This window comes from Ranitomeya variabilis, chromosome 1 (genome assembly GCF_051348905.1).
Source record: "Ranitomeya variabilis isolate aRanVar5 chromosome 1, aRanVar5.hap1, whole genome shotgun sequence".
Classification (NCBI taxonomy): Eukaryota; Metazoa; Chordata; class Amphibia; order Anura; family Dendrobatidae; genus Ranitomeya; species Ranitomeya variabilis.
The window spans coordinates 858681603-858699211 of NC_135232.1; the positions used below are offsets into that span (position 1 = coordinate 858681603).

General features: G+C 42.9%; 1 protein-coding gene and 1 non-coding gene across 3 annotated transcripts in view; one reads left to right on the forward strand and one right to left on the reverse strand.

Annotated features, from left to right (window-relative positions):
* CCSER1 (coiled-coil serine rich protein 1) overlaps positions 1-17609 on the forward strand; it is a 1470964-nt gene that overhangs the window by 943743 nt on the left and 509612 nt on the right. The gene's annotated exons all lie outside the window — the stretch shown is intronic.
* LOC143800868 (U1 spliceosomal RNA) lies at positions 13408-13571 on the reverse strand. Its single transcript, XR_013220547.1, has one exon. It is a non-coding gene; the product is annotated as a U1 spliceosomal RNA (small nuclear RNA).

Genomic DNA, 17609 nt, shown 5'->3' on the forward strand with positions numbered 1-17609 from the left:
AGATGCATGGACCAGTAGGCATGGCCAGGGACGTTATGTGTCCATCACGGCACACTGGGTGAATGTGGTGGATGCAGGGTCCACAGGCGACATCAATTTAGGGACAGTTGTGCCTAGCCCACGGTCTAGGAAACAGTTGGCTGTAGGCGTTCGCACCCCCTCCTCCTCCTCCTCCTCGTCCTCCTGCAGAAGCTACAGCTCTTCCACAGAACGCAGTCTGCCAACCACTCCATCGGCAGATGACACTGTTGCACACCAGTTGTCCCATTATGGGCCAGCTACTGCCAAGCGTCAGCAGGCTGTATTGGCTATGAAGTGCTTGGGCGACAACAGACACACCGCGGAAGTTCTGTCCGAGTTCTTGCAACAAGAAACGCAGTCGTGGCTGGGCACAGTAGATCTTGAGGCAGGCAAGGTAGTGAGTGATAACGGAAGGAATTTCATGGCTGCCATCTCCCTTTCCCAACTGAAACACATTCCTTGCCTGGCTCACACCTTAAACCTGGTGGTGCAGTGCTTATTGAAAACTTATCCTGGGTTCTCCGACCTGCTCCTCAAAGTGCGTGCACTTTGCTCACATATCCGACGTTCGCCTGTACACGCCAGCCGTATGCAGACCTATCAGCGGTCTTTGAACCTTCCCCAGCATCGCCTAATCATAGACGTTGCAACAAGGTGGAACTCAACACTGCACATGCTTCAGAGACTGTGCGAACAGAGGCGTGCTGTTATTTATTTGTGGGAGGATACACGGGCAGGCAGTAGGATGGCAGACATGGAGTTGTCAGGTGTGCAGTGGTCTAAGATACAAGACATGTGTCAAGTCCTTCAGTGTTTTGAGGAATGCACACGGCTGGTTAGTGCAGACAACGCCGTAATAAGCATGAGCATCCCCCTAATGCGTCTGCTGATGCAAAGTTTGACGCACATAAAGGAGCAGGCGTCTGCACCAGAGGAAGAGGAAAGCCTTGATGACAGTCAGCCATTGTCTGGTCAGGGCAGTGTACAGGACGAGGTAGCGGGCGAAGAGGAGGTGGAGGACGAGGAGTATGATGGGGATGAGTATATTTTTAATGCCGAACCTTTCCCGGGGGCACAGGAATTTGGTTGCGTGTCAGGGCCGGGTTCTGGTTTTTTGAGGGACACAAGTGACGTAGATTTGCCTGCAACTGCCCCTCAACCAATCACAACCGGAGATTTGACAACTGGAACTTTGGCCCACATGGCGGATTATGCCTTACGTATCCTAAAAAGGGACACACGCATTACGAAAATGATGAACGATGACGATTACTGGTTGGCCTGCCTCCTTGATCCACGCTATAAAGGCAAATTGCAAAATATTATGCCACATGAGAACTTGGAACTAATATTAGCAACCAAACAATCAACTCTTGTTGACCGTTTGCTTCAGGCATTCCCAGCACACAGCGCACGTGATCGTTCTCACACGAGCTCCAGGGGGCAGCAGACTAGGAGTGTTAGGGGTGCACACATCAGAAGTGGCGTTGGACAGAGGGGTTTTCTGACCAGGTTGTGGAGTGATTTTGCTATGACCGCAGACAGGACAGGTACTGCTGCATCAATTGAAAGTGACAGGAGACAACATTTGTCCAGTATGGTTACTAACTATTTTTCATCCCTTATCGATGTTCTCCCTCAACCGTCATTCCCATTTGATTACTGGGCCTCCAAATTAGACACCTGGCCAGAATTGGCAGAATATGCATTGCAGGAGCTTGCTTGCCCGGCAGCAAGTGTCCTATCAGAAAGAGTATTCAGTGCTGCAGGTTCAATATTAACCGAAAAAAGGACTCGTCTGGCTACCCAAAATGTTGACGATCTAACATTCATTAAAATGAACCACAACTGGATTTCAAAATCTTTTGCCCCACCTTGCCCGGCCGACACCTAGCTTTCCTATGAAAAGCTCTTGCCTGTGAATTACTTTTCTAATGTCTAATTTGCTGCAGCTGATTGTACAGCATACGATATGTTTACACCTCCCTAAATGGCAAAACTCCCCACACGGGGCCGTGGTATCGCGACTTGGCGCAAGCACCCGTGAGACTGCTGTTTGTCTGAAGAGGTGGGTGTGCTCGCTTTTGGTTGACGGCATTGCTACTGGGTCCCTCATAGTACAATGTAGTGTCTCTGGCGGTGGTGGTGCGCACCCAACGTCAGACACACCGTTGTAACATGAGGGGCCCTGGGGCGGTCCCGCCGGCCTCAAGAGAGTTCCCCCCTACCCCAGCTCAAAATGTGCTCTACCACGTGCAAAATTATGTCGCACAGCTCCACCAATCTTTAGTCTATTCGCTGACATCATTCAATGTCTGGCACTGACAATACAAATTTGTAGACATCTATGATGCAACTTAAAGTAGTCTGTGTCTGTGTCCTATATTGGCACCATTAAATAGTTACTGCCAAATTACTATGTCAGAAACTCAGTAGATGAGCCCACCCCTGTACCTAAGTATGCCACCTTTTTTTTTGTTTTGGTTGTTTTGCGAGACATTAACATCTATTTATATTTTGGGAGTACTGGGACAGACACTCCTTGCACTACTCCTCCACTCACCACCAAGCTGCCTGTGTATCCATGTAACCGCTGTAAAGCTGCCATGAGCCTATTGTTTGTTATTTTAGGCCTTTGATAGCCTGTCTGCGGTCCCTACTTTAAATACTCCTCCACTCACCACCAAGCTGCCTTTGTATCCATGTAACCGCTGTAAAGCTGCCATGAGCCTATTGTTTGTTATTTTAGGCCTTTGATAGCCTGTCTGCGGTCCCTACTTTAAATACTCCTCCACTCACCACCAAGCTGCCTGTGTATCCATGTAACCGCTGTAAAGCTGCCATGAGCCTATTGTTTGTTATTTTAGGCCTTTGATAGCCTGTCTGCGGTCCCTACTTTAAATACTCCTCCACTGACCAGACCACTGCTGCCCGTGTACCCCTGGAACCAATTATAAAGTGCCTACAGCCAGCCCATTTTCTTATGTTAGGCCTTTGAAGCCTGTCTGCGGTCCCTACTTTAAATACTCCTCCACTCACCACCACCAAGCTGCCTGCCCGTGTATCCATGTAACCGCTGTAAAACTGCCATAAGCCTATTGTTTGTTATTTTAGGCCTTTGATAGCCTGTCTGCGGTCCCTACTTTAAATACTCCTCCACTCACCACCACCAAGCTGCCTGCCCGTGTATCCATGTAACCGCTGTAAAACTGCCATAAGCCTATTGTTTGTTATTTTAGGCCTTTGATAGCCTGTCTGCGGTCCCTACTTTAAATACTCCTCCACTGACCAGACCACTGCTGCCCGTGTACCCCTGGAACCAATTATAAAGTGCCTACAGCCAGCCCATTTTCTTATGTTAGGCCTTTGAAGCCTGTCTGCGGTCCCTACTTTAAATACTCCTCCACTGACCACCAAGCTGCCTGGCCGTGTATCCATGTAACCGCTGTGAAACTGCCATGAGCCTATTGTTTGTTATGTTAGGCCTTTGATAGCCTGTCTGCGGTCCCTACTTTAAATACTCCTCCACTGACCAGACCACTGCTGCCCGTGTACCCCTGGAACCAATTATAAAGTGCCTACAGCCAGCCCATTTTCTTATGTTAGGCCTTTGAAGCCTGTCTGCGGTCCCTACTTTAAATACTCCTCCACTGACCACCAAGCTGCCTGCCCGTGTATCCATGTAACTGCTGTAAAACTGCCATGAGCCTATTGTTTGTTATTTTAGGCCTTTGATAGCCTGTCTGCGGTCCCTACTTTAAATACTCCTCCACTGACCACACCAATGCTGCCCGTGTACCCCTGGAACCTATTTAAAAGTTCATAGAGCCTAGTTATATATTTTATTTACTATTAATAAGGCCATGATGGACTACGCTGTACCACACTACAAGCTAACCAGTCGACACTTCTTTTGCGAGAAAAGCCATCCCAACCCTCCACCAGCATGTAGAAGACCGCATTGTCCATGCACTCTGGCAATCTGTGAGTACAAAGGTGCACCTGACAACAGACGCATGGACCTGTAGGCATGGCCACGGAAGATTACGTGTCCATTACGGCGCAATGGGTTAATGTGGTGGATGCATGGTCCACAGGGGACAGCCTACTAAGTCTGTCTGCAGTCCCTAATTCAAATTGTCCTCCACTGTCTAAATCGGAACTTCCACCTTCTGGCTTTCGGCCTATAGTATCAGAAATTAAACTGCATTTGGCCTTCAACTTTGGTTAGGGCCTACTAACGGCTTCTGCCCCTCCCTGGTGTTGCCCTCAACTAAATAAAGCTGAGCTTCAACCTTCTGCTCCAAATTACCATTTTGAAAAATGCAATAGGCTTTTCCGGCCTACTAAAGGTGTCTGTCTGTGTGCCCCTGCCTGGTGTTGTCCTCAACTAAATAAAGCTGAGCTTCAACCTTCCGGCTCTCATTAAGTGGTTTTAAAAAAAAAAAATGGTGGTTAGGGCCTACTAACGGCTTCTGCCCCTCCCTGGTGTTGCCCTCAACTAAATAAAGCTGAGCTTCAACCTTCTGCTCCAAATTACCATTTTGAAAAATGCAATAGGCTTTTCCGGCCTACTAAAGGTGTCTGTCTGTGTGCCCCTCCCTGGTGTTGTCCTCAACTAAATAAAGCTGAGCTTCAACCTTCCGGCTCTCATTATGTGGTTTTAAAAAAAAAAATGGTGGTTAGGGCCTACTAACGGCTTCTGCCCCTCCCTGGTGTTGTCCTCAACTAAATAAAGCTGAGCTTCAACCTTCCGGCTCTCATTAAGTGGTTTTAAAAAAAAAAAATGGTGGTTAGGGCCTACTAACGGCTTCTGCCCCTCCCTGGTGTTGTCCTCAACTAAATAAAGCTGAGCTTCAACCTTCCGGCTCTCATTAAGTGGTTTTAAAAAAAAAAATGGTGGTTAGGGCCTACTAACGGCTTCTGCCCCTCCCTGGTGTTGTCCTCAACTAAATAAAGCTGAGCTTCAACCTTCCGACTCTCATTAAGTGGTTTTAAAAAAAAAAATGGTGGTTAGGGCCTACTAACGGCTTCTGCCCCTCCCTGGTGTTGCCCTCAACTAAATAAAGCTGAGCTTCAACCTTCTGCTCCAAATTACCATTTTGAAAAATGCAATAGGCTTTTCCGGCCTACTAAAGGTGTCTGTCTGTGTGCCCCTCCCTGGTGTTGTCCTCAACTAAATAAAGCTGAGCTTCAACCTTCCGGCTCTCATTATGTGGTTTTAAAAAAAAAAATGGTGGTTAGGGCCTACTAACGGCTTCTGCCCCTCCCTGGTGTTGTCCTCAACTAAATAAAGCTGAGCTTCAACCTTCCGGCTCTCATTAAGTGGTTTTAAAAAAAAAAAATGGTGGTTAGGGCCTACTAACGGCTTCTGCCCCTCCCAGGTGTTGTCCTCAACTAAATAAAGCTGAGCTTCAACCTTCCGGCTCTCATTATGTGTTTTTTTAAAAAAAAATGGTGGTTAGGGCCTACTAACGGCTTCTGCCCCTCCCTGGTGTTGCCCTCAACTAAATAAAGCTGAGCTTCAACCTTCTGCTCCAAATTACCATTTTGAAAAATGCAATAGGCTTTTCCGGCCTACTAAAGGTGTCTGTCTGTGTGCCCCTGCCTGGTGTTGTCCTCAACTAAATAAAGCTGAGCTTCAACCTTCCGGCTCTCATTAAGTGGTTTAAAAAAAAAAAAATGGTGGTTAGGGCCTACTAACGGCTTCTGCCCCTCCCTGGTGTTGCCCTCAACTAAATAAAGCTGAGCTTCAACCTTCTGCTCCAAATTACCATTTTGAAAAATGCAATAGGCTTTTCCGGCCTACTAAAGGTGTCTGTCTGTGTGCCCCTCCCTGGTGTTGTCCTCAACTAAATAAAGCTGAGCTTCAACCTTCCGGCTCTCATTATGTGGTTTTAAAAAAAAAATGGTGGTTAGGGCCTACTAACGGCTTCTGCCCCTCCCTGGTGTTGTCCTCAACTAAATAAAGCTGAGCTTCAACCTTCCGGCTCTCATTAAGTGGTTTTAAAAAAAAAAAAATGGTGGTTAGGGCCTACTAACGGCTTCTGCCCCTCCCTGGTGTTGTCCTCAACTAAATAAAGCTGAGCTTCAACCTTCCGGCTCTCATTAAGTGGTTTTAAAAAAAAAAATGGTGGTTAGGGCCTACTAACGGCTTCTGCCCCTCCCTGGTGTTGTCCTCAACTAAATAAAGCTGAGCTTCAACCTTCCGGCTCTCATTAAGTGGTTTTAAAAAAAAAAATGGTGGTTAGGGCCTACTAACGGCTTCTGCCCCTCCCTGGTGTTGTCCTCAACTAAATAAAGCTGAGCTTCAACCTTCCGGCTCTCATTAAGTGGTTTTAAAAAAAAAAATGGTGGTTAGGGCCTACTAACGGCTTCTGCCCCTCCCTGGTGTTGCCCTCAACTAAATAAAGCTGAGCTTCAACCTTCTGCTCCAAATTACCATTTTGAAAAATGCAATAGGCTTTTCCGGCCTACTAAAGGTGTCTGTCTGTGTGCCCCTCCCTGGTGTTGTCCTCAACTAAATAAAGCTGAGCTTCAACCTTCCGGCTCTCATTATGTGGTTTTAAAAAAAAAAATGGTGGTTAGGGCCTACTAACGGCTTCTGCCCCTCCCTGGTGTTGTCCTCAACTAAATAAAGCTGAGCTTCAACCTTCCGGCTCTCATTAAGTGGTTTTAAAAAAAAAAAATGGTGGTTAGGGCCTACTAACGGCTTCTGCCCCTCCCTGGTGTTGTCCTCAACTAAATAAAGCTGAGCTTCAACCTTCCGGCTCTCATTATGTGGTTTTAAAAAAAAAAATGGTGGTTAGGGCCTACTAACGGCTTCTGCCCCTCCCTGGTGTTGCCCTCAACTAAATAAAGCTGAGCTTCAACCTTCTGCTCCAAATTACCATTTTGAAAAATGCAATAGGCTTTTCAGGCCTACTAAAGGTGTCTGTCTGTGTGCCCCTCCCTGGTGTTGTCCTCAACTAAATAAAGCTGAGCTTCAACCTTCCGGCTCTCATTAAGTGGTTTTAAAAAAAAAAAATGGTGGTTAGGGCCTACTAACGGCTTCTGCCCCTCCCTGGTGTTGTCCTCAACTAAATAAAGCTGAGCTTCAACCTTCCGGCTCTCATTAAGTGGTTTTAAAAAAAAAAATGGTGGTTAGGGCCTACTAACGGCTTCTGCCCCTCCCTGGTGTTGCCCTCAACTAAATAAAGCTGAGCTTCAACCTTCTGCTCCAAATTACCATTTTGAAAAATGCAATAGGCTTTTCCGGCCTACTAAAGGTGTCTGTCTGTGTGCCCCTGCCTGGTGTTGCCCTCAACTAAATAAAGCTGAGCTTCAACCTTCTGCTCCAAATTACCATTTTAAAAAATGCAATAGGCTTTTCCGGCCTACTAAAGGTGTCTGCCCCTCCCTGGTGTTGTCCTCAACTGAACAAAGCTGAGCTTCCACATTCTGGCTTTCGCCCTATACTATCAGATATTAAACTGCATTTGGCCTACTAGTGTGGTTAGGCCCTTGAAACAGTGTCTGCTGCTCTTGGGTTTGCTACTCCACTGAACAAAGCAATGCCGCCTGTTTAGTCCTGTTACCAATTTTGAACTGCATGTAGCCTACTTTATTCTTTGGCCCTATATCTGTTTCCTCCTCATCCTGCCTGCCCATTGCCCAGCCACTGCTAAATGAGTCTGCTGGTACATTGCCCTAGACCACTACATTCCCCTTGTACTCTACACAGCCAGAATCTGTCCCTGCTGAAAGTAAGGTTCCCCTTCCCGCATGTTATACCACCTTACACAGGGACAAAGAGGAAGGTGCAGATGAAAGTGCAGGTTCCTTCATCAGGTGGGGGGGCATACTCGTTGGCGACGTCACTGGCACAGGGCCCCTCAGAGTACGCAAAAGTGTCGCTGCTGGTGGGAGGCGCCCCCGGCATGCAAACACACCGCCGTACTTTGAGGGGCCCTGTGCCAGTGGCAATGCGAACGAGTGGGCCCCCCCCCTGCTTGCTCAGGATCACAGCACTTGCAACTTTTAAATACTTACCTTTCCCTGCAACACCGCCGTGACGTAGTCCGCATTTCCTGGGCCCACGAAAAACTTGAGCCAGCCCTACTCCCCCCACAACTTTCCCCCAATTCCCTATGCCCAACTATTATTATACAGTTAATTAAGATTGGCAAGCTTCAGAAACAAGAATGGATGTTTTTGGCATTAAAATGGGCACTGTAGGTGTTTTCCTGGCCTCCACTCACTGCCGACTATGCTTCCCCATTGACTTGCATTGGGTTTCGTGTTTCGGTCGATCCCCGACTTTTAGCGATAATCGGCCGACTGCACTCGACTCGACTCTGGACAAAATCGGGTTTCCCAAAACCCTACTCGATCTTAAAAAAATGAAAGTCGCTCAACCCTACTCGTGTCACCACTTTCCCAGAGCCGTAACATTTTCAGTCTTCGGGATATGGAGCTGTGTAAGGGATAGTTTCTTGTGACCTGAGCCTATGTTTTTTTTTATGTCATTTTGATGAATATACAATGTTTTGATTGTCTGTCATGACATTTTTTCTGTTGGTGCTGAAGTCGAGAAACTGCAGTTCCGACATTTTGATTTTTTTATTACGATATTTACATTAATTTATTTTACATTTGGACAGATCAGACTTTTATGAAATGTAGTGATCCCCAAGATGTGTATTTTTTTATTTCTTCATTTTTAAAGAGCAAAAAGGGAAGTAATTTGAATTTTTATATTTTTTTCATATTTTAAAAAATATTTTTTTTACTTTTCATGTAATTTGTTAGTCCACTTAGGGAGCTTGAACCTGTGATCATGTAATTGATTGTGCTATATACATACAGTAGTAGAATTAATGGTCTCCTATGACCGCCAGTCACAGGCTGGCTTTCACAGGAATACAGTGATGACAGACACAGGGGACATACACAGACCCTTCTCTGTAATGCAATACATCAGCTTTCTGCGATCAATTTGTGGGAGTGTTGTTGAAAGCATAGAATAGCATGCCCCCTTCCACAGTGCATTAAATGTTGCGGTTACAGGTCAACAATGGCATTTAACAGGTTAGCAGCCTCTGGGCAAGCTTTGCTCCAATCCTGGATGTTGGAGGTTGATGATGACTGAATAACAGAGCCATCTTCTGCTAAAAAAGATGTGGGCTCAGCCTGCAAGTTTGAATCAAAAGTCAGTGAGCTGACATATGACATCCAGTTGTAATATCCCTACAATTCCATTTCATGTGTTCGATTGCTCAAGTCCGAAACGATAGCCATAGGGACATAAGCTGTACTTTATATACATAGCTTCTCTCTTGCACTGCAGATCCGGCATTGCGGGTAGGCAAACTAGGCATTTGCCTAAAGCCCGAATTCCCCCCAAAGGCCCCCAGCCAGTGATGTGCCACTAATAGCAGCACACCATGCAGCCGTTATGGGGACGTAAGTCTGGGTGGCCCAGAGCCAGCGTCAGCCCCATGCCCTGCCCCACCACATTGCACATTTAACTGTAACGACATCATAGATTCCACTGCAGTTGATAGCAATGATGGAGGAGAGAGCGTTAGCTGATATTCCCTCTACCCTAAATCCCCCTCTGTGTCTGATGCTGTGGGTGAGATTACATCAGTTCATTGCTTACAGCGCTGCTGAAGAGACATGCTGCATAAGCCAGAGCAGCAGGGGAATGGGGAGAGGTAAGTATTGTATTTTGATTTTTTTTCTTTTAAATAGATGATTATATAGTTGTGGCCATAATACTGGAGGGCTATGGGGCTGCATTATACTATATGGTGATCCATTATACTATAAGGGTCTGCATTATACTATATGGGGCTGCATTATACTCTATGGGGCTGCATTATACTCTATGGGGCTGCACTGCACTATATGAGGCTGCATTATACCATAAGTGGCTGCATTGTACTATATAGGGCTGCATTATGTTTTGTGGGGCTGCATTATGCTATATGGGGCTGTTTTATAATGTATGGGGCTGCATTCTATTATATGAGGCTGCATTATATTCAATGGACTGTTTTGTACTATATGGCACTGCATTGTACTATATGGGGCTGCAGTATACTATGTGGCACTGCATTATAATCTTTGTGGCTGCCTTGTACTTTATGGGACTGCATTGTGCACTATATATAAGGCTGCATTGTACTATATGGTGCTGCATTGCACTATATAGGACTGCATTGTACTATAAATGGCTCCATTATACTATATGGGAATGAATTGTACTCTATGAGGCTTCATTGTACTGCATGGGGCTGCATTGTACTATATGTGGCTGCATTATACTCTATGGGGCTGCATTATGCTCTATGGGTCTGCATTGTAGTCTAGGAGGCTGAATTATACTATATGGGGCTACATTATGTTATATGGGGCTCTATTGTACTATATGGGGCTGCATTATACTCTATGGGACTGCATTGTACTCTGTGGGGCTGCATTGTACTATATTGGGGCTGCATTGAACTAGGGGCTGCTGTATACTCTATGGGGGCTGCATTATTCTCTTGGGAGCTGCATTATACTCTTTGTGGCTACATTGTACTTTATGAGGCTGCATTGTACTCTATGAGGCTGCAATCTTCTCTCTGTGACTCCATTGTACTCTATGGTTGCTGCATTATACTCTAAGGGGGCTTCATTATACTCGATGAGAGCTGCATTATACGTTATAGGGCTGTGTTATACTATATGGGGGCTGCATTATTCTATGAGAGGCTGCATTATACTATATGGGGCTGCATTATAATATATGGGGTTGCAGTATACTATATGAGGCTGCATTATACTCTATGGGGGCTGCAGTATACTCTATGAAGGCTGTGTTATATTGTATGGAGGCTACATTATACTATGTGAGGCTACAATATACAATATGAGGCTGCATTATACTATATGAGGCTGCACTGTACTCTATGGTGCTGCATTATATTATATGGGGCTGAATTATACTATATGGGGCTGCATTATACTGTATGAGGCTGCATTCTATTATATGGGGCCACATTATACTGTGGGGCCGCGTTGTACTGTGTAGGGCCGCACTGTACTCTGCGGGCCACATTTTAATTTGTGGGGCCACATTGCACTTTGTCAGGCTACATTGCACTTAGTCAAGGACTATAGGCTATGTATTATACTGTATGTACTATATGAGGGCTGCATTATTCTGTATGAGGACTATAGAGACTGCATCTATGCTATATGGAGGACTATGGAAAATGCATTATACTGTATGAAGGACCATGAGATGCATTATGCTATGGGGGGAGCATCATACTATATAGAGGACTATGGGGGTGCATTATTAAATATGAAGGACTATAGGAGCATTATACTATATTTAGAAATATGGGCTGTGCATTATACTGTATGGAGAGCTATGGCTAATGCATTATACTATACGGAGGACTATGGGAGTGATTTATACTAGATGGAGGACTATGAGGAGTATATTATACTTTATGGAGGACTATGGAGTGTGCATTATACTAAATAAGCAAAATGCTGCTTATTCATTGAGTTATTGGATTGTATAAAAAACACTGTTCTCAGCAGCACATTGCCTGGTGAAAACTGCAGATATGCTGCTGGTAACATGATAGTGTATGAGGACAGATTGCCGAGAAACAAGCGTTGAAAGACTTCAATATTGTTGATCACACTCAGGTAACGGTCTAAACTCAGAGCATGTACAAACAACTGGAATGTTTCTGTGTGATATGTAAACATTTGCGGCCCCACTTTACAGTTTTACCCAGGGCCCCACTTTGTTTGAAACCGGTCCTGGTCAGTAGATAGTGGTAACACGGCGTAAGGAGAGAGAAGGCACTAATGGCATTTCTAAATCTGATTGGTAAGATATTCTGGCAATCCCTAAGAAAAGAATCTCCAGGTACGCTGAAAGGTTAGTATACATGGGCCAATACTTTGTAGAGACATATGTATTCACATCAAGGACTTTTGTACTATGTCTGGGACTATTCTTTTCTCTCATACAGCATAGTTTGACTTGCCCTGATAGTACTTTTGCCCTTTTTTGTTATTTTAACCTGCATTGTAAAGATTTCTTTTGTTTTTCTTATATTCGGTTCTCTTACAATGTCCATTGTGTATATGCAATGTTCCAACTTCTTATGCCAATTTAGGTTCCTCTGTTATTACTAATTGCGTGTATTGTTTAGAAATCTCACATGTGCATATCATGCTTGTTGTTCTGTATGGAATTGATGTGAACACTCTGTTTATTGTTCTGGTTATGATACTTATACTTGAGAGGAACCACAATGCACAAATGTTTTTGTTTTTATGTATTCCCTTTATTACATTTAATATGTGCCAAACTGGCATTTCTGTGTTGTAACACAATGTCTTTTCCACTTTATTGTTACAATAATCTCTTGTGAAATAATGAAATATAATCACAAATTTATTTAAAAAAATTTCTACCAGTGAATGATCTGTTATAGTCTGATGAATGCCTGGAAAATGAATGTGTTTACTTAATCAAGAATTGCATGTATTCATTAAACATTTAAATTATAATCTTTTGACGTTTGGTAATCCAAAAAATGTAAGGTTATTTTGACATCTATTCTATTTTTCTAACTAAAATACATTATTGATTAAGTCAGAGTGTTTCAAGTGTCAAAATTGCCTTACCATAGATCTATAGGCATGTAAGTCATCTGAGTTTCTAGAAATACCAAGGAAATAATCTAGATTAAGCATTTTTTTATTGAAAATAAATTTACATTCATATAGATTTTCAACAGTTGGGTTTAACTTTTTTATATTAAATTCAATTAACTTTTCATTGATTCCATGTTGTGATCACTCATGTTATGAGCAGCTTTATGGTTTGATTATGTTACATTTGCTTCAGGCCTGCTTCACATAATATTCACTATGTATAGATATTATATGCAATAAGGGATGTACACATGTAGATATTAACCCAACCTTATTAAAATGTAAATGGAATTGTATTATTTTTGCAATTTGATAAAATGTGCATTGTATATTGCTTGATAATAAATCACCCACGGTAAAGTGTGATGAAAAATGTAATTATCCTGGCAAAGAAGAATAATGTTATTATACTTATATAAGGATACATAATTCAGATATGTGATCTTGTTAAAATAAATGTAGACACAATTGCACGCTTTGCTGCTCATCAAATGGATTTCAAGGACATCTGACGAAAACATATATCTACGACAAGTGGATTTAGCAGTTCAAAAGCTGGGTGTCATAGAAATAAATTATTCCTGTGACACCTGACCTACATGAAAATTAGGGTTACCAGATGTACCAGTTTTTTTTTTTTTTTTTTTTTTTTTTTTTTTTTTTTTTTTTTAGGGGAAAGCGCGAACGCAGTCCCCCACTACCACAAATTATGCAGTCGAGTTTCCCGCATTTGGGGAAATCGCAGGGGTCAGCACACCCGGAGTGCAATGGATGAGCCTCACCCTGGGAGAACCACCTTAGTGATCATGGTATCTCCCCTGCCAGGTAAGTATAGATGTACCAGTTTTGCTAGCATATGTGTAGTTGCCGACATTTTACAAAAAATAATTTTATAATTTATTATTTCTTTGCTTTAAACCAATTTACAGTTTGTAGTACGGCAATGCAATACAATAAACAAAGCCAAACTATGTGGGAATCTGAACATCCCACCTTTATGTGATTTTTTTTAAATACTATGGTCCCGATTATTTAAGTGATTATCCCAGATTTCCATAGTAAATAACTTTGACAAATTGAAAATTGTTTGAAATACATTAAATTTGCTCATAAAATTATCGACTTGTGGAATTTTTAAACCAGTTTTGCCCAGCTCCACCAAAGTAGGTGGTGCTTGTATAAGGACAGGGGAAATAACATGGGTGGGAAGCTACAGCTGATATAACCATGATTGTTTGCAATGTACTTTACACCAGAAATCTTATTATAGTCCCTGACTGGTGGAAAATATGTGTCAAGGTACACAGAGGCACACACAGCTTTTCAGATATACCTAATACATTAAAAGGCGTATGCCTCTTAATTAATCTGGTGCCTGTGTCTCCAATATAGGCCTCATCAAGACCAGTGTAAACAACGCCTGTCTTGATCAATCATGACTATTTATATAGATTTAGTTCCCCCATGTGGCTACAACAGTCTCAACTCTGTGGTTAAAGATGTGCTGAGGCCAGTCAAGTGTTTCCAAATCAATTTGAATCGCAACATTTATCAAAATGTAAAGAACTTTAATGACACCTAGAACCACATAAAAATAATTTTGATTATGTTCCTTAAAGAGTTGATATGATTGTTTACTTTCGCATTGAACGTCACAACTATTTTTAATATCAGCGTCTTCATAGGTCAGATATTGATGTAAATTGTAACTATCTTTCCTAGATGTTATATGTATTTTTTTTCTCATGGAGCATTGTCTGTAAGATCCCATGCTCAAATGATCTATTTAAGGAGAACTGGTGCTTTCACCAAAGGCTCCCTCGTTCTTTGACTTATAGGGTAGATGAAAGATTCCTCTCCTAAGTGGTACTTGTGAGATCATTACTTTCATTCTACGAAAGAGCTAAATAGGATGCCATAACCAAAAGGTCCATTATCTTAGTGTTAAAGATTTGTATATTATTAGTAGTGTTGAGCGATACCTTCCAATATTCAAAAGTATCGGTATCGGATTGGATCGGCCGATATCCAAAAAATATTGGATATCGCCGATACTGATACCCGATACCAATGCAAGTCAATGGGACACAAATATCGGAAGCTATCCTGGATGGTTCCCAGAGTCTGAAGGAGAGGAAACTCTCCTTCAGGCACTGGGATCCATATTCATGTAAAAAATAAAGAATAAAAAAAAAATATGGATATACTCACCCCTCCGACGGCCCCTGGCTCCCAGCGGTGCAACCGGCAGCCTCCGTTCCTAAGAATGCAGTGAGTGTAGGACCTGCGATGACTTCGCGGTCACGGGACGTCCAGGGTCCATCGGAGGGGTGAATATATCCATATTTTTTATTTTTATTCTTTATTTTTAACATGAATATGGATCCCAGGGCCTGAAGGAGAGTCTCCTCTCCTCCAGACCCTGGGAACCATACGCACCGCACACGCCGAAGATGACTGGGAACTTATAGGAACTTCCGATTCCGATTTCCAAAATCACAAACATATCGGAACTCAGTATCGGAATTCCGATACAGCGAATATCGGCCGATACCCGATATTTGCAGTATCGGAATGCTCAACACTAATTATTAGGAAAACATTAACTGAATTTTACAAAATGACTATGATCCGTGTATGTCTTATTTGTGTGACCTAATGTTTAATCCCTTTGTGACATCTGCCGTATATGTACAGTGTGGTAGCATGGTGATGGGGCTGGCTTGCAAGCAGAATCAGTGCCACCAGCAAAAAGTGTCAACATTCTGCTGCATTGGCTGTAATTATTGCTAGCACCCACAGATGCTGCTGTCAGCAATGACAGTGGCATATAGATACAGTATATATTTGAAGGTGTAGGTTCCCTTTTAATCCCTACTAGATACAGATACCAAATAATGTGCTGGGGTCTAATAGCTACATTGGCTTGTAAGACTTGTCACCTCACACAATGTTTTCAGCTAAAATAAATACAAAAGAAATAGCTCTTAGAGTGTGGTAATGCAAAACCAGCACCATTTTTGGAATGAAGTGCTTTAGTGTGTGTAAGCATATATATATGTATATATATAGATTATAAATATATAAGGTTGGCATTGCAGTAATTTTACTGATCCAAAAAGTTAGTGTCTTTTACTTCTTGGTAAATATTGTAAAGCATAATTAAGAAAATATATTTAATTGTTGATTTTCTGTTTATTTGTTCCAAATCTCTACCCATCCTGCAAAAAGCATTCTTGCTTCTCTACCCATTCCGGCAAAATCTTTCATCTGTTAGTGAGAAAATAGAGATTTTCGATGTTACGGAAATTCAAAAGCATTGAATGACTCCCAAAACTCAAAACAACAAAATGCACTCTCCCAATGCCAAATGCTTCTTATTTCTAAGCCTAGCCATGTGACTAAAACAACAGTTAACATTGATACCAATTTCATTGCTGCAAAGGGAAGAACCCACGTGAAGGGGTTCTATATTACTTAATGATTGAGGATCAATCTATTGGATAGGACATCAATATGTGATCAATAGAGGTCGAACACTCTGTTCACCCACCCATCAACTAAGAACCGTTCCAGCAACAGCCAGAACTAAGTAATGTATAGGCATAACATAGCATCCCCATATGTTTTTTAATGGACACATCTGAGTACTGCGCTGTTGAGTACTGCAGTACTACTACTTGAGCAATTTTCAGCTGATCGTTGGTGTGTCATAGAACCAAATATTTCATATTTAAATTGGTGTTCGATTCTTAAGTCTTTGATAAACCCCTTAATTTATGGAGAGTGTGAAGAATATTGGAGATATAATTCCATGTCAATCATCTATTTCCTATTGGGCATGGCATGGAATTAAACCCCTTTAGCACCTGCAGCGATAACATGACACCTGGCCAGCTTCAAGCAAAGTATTCACACCCTGACCAGCTAGCTGGTATGCAACTTTCTGCAGGAAGACCCCATGTGGATCCAAGGCATGAAGACCGAGTCATTTGATCAGCCAGCTAGGATTTCATAAAAGAAGTTATGGAAATGCTATATGTACTAGCTGTACATCGTGTATATTTCCGATATCTCCTGAACAGAGGAAGCACCTGCCTGGGACTCGAGTCATTTTAACACACATGGGAAGAGACATAGATAGAACAACCAATAGCAGCTAGGTAGAAAAATGTGTTTAGTCCCTATGAGTAGCAGAGGCCTGGTCAGATACGATGGCACCAGAACTGCTGCCCTGTGCTCGACTAGAAAGGAGTTATGATCTTTCATAGGTTTTGGGAGATTTATCTCCAAACTTCCAGTGGAAGGGATATAGGTTCAGTCCAGAGGGCAGGAGGGGAGTGACTCAGAGGGTTAAATGCTTGTAGCATATCCTATTACTTTTTCTCTGGGAAGTCATGACACATCGTTTGAGGATAAGTCGCACACAGAGGGGACCACAAGCCTCCCATGTGACAGCCTCTCCCCCTTAAGCCAGGCTTTTCATCTGACTGATAACTGACCATATGTTCTGCTTATATATTTTGTCCTACCACTATTGAATTTGCATATCTGACCATTATACAGTATATGTATAACCATTGTGTCTATACAGTTTATTGTCTAGTGTGCCCTTAAGGCAATTTAATATATAATTTAACTTTGGGCTGCTCTTTTCTCTCGATCCACAAATCCCAACTTTTCTTTATTGGTCTAGTCTACACGCTGCTGGGGCAGGTTTCCGGCCCAATATAACCTTGTTTTGTTAATGGAACTGGTGGCAGTCCTACTGGGCTGATAGGAGCAGCTGTTTCACTGGTGCTAGTGAAATGGGCCTCTCAGCCTGTCAGCATTGTGGGCGAGTGTGGTACCATGTCAGTGACAGAGTGGAC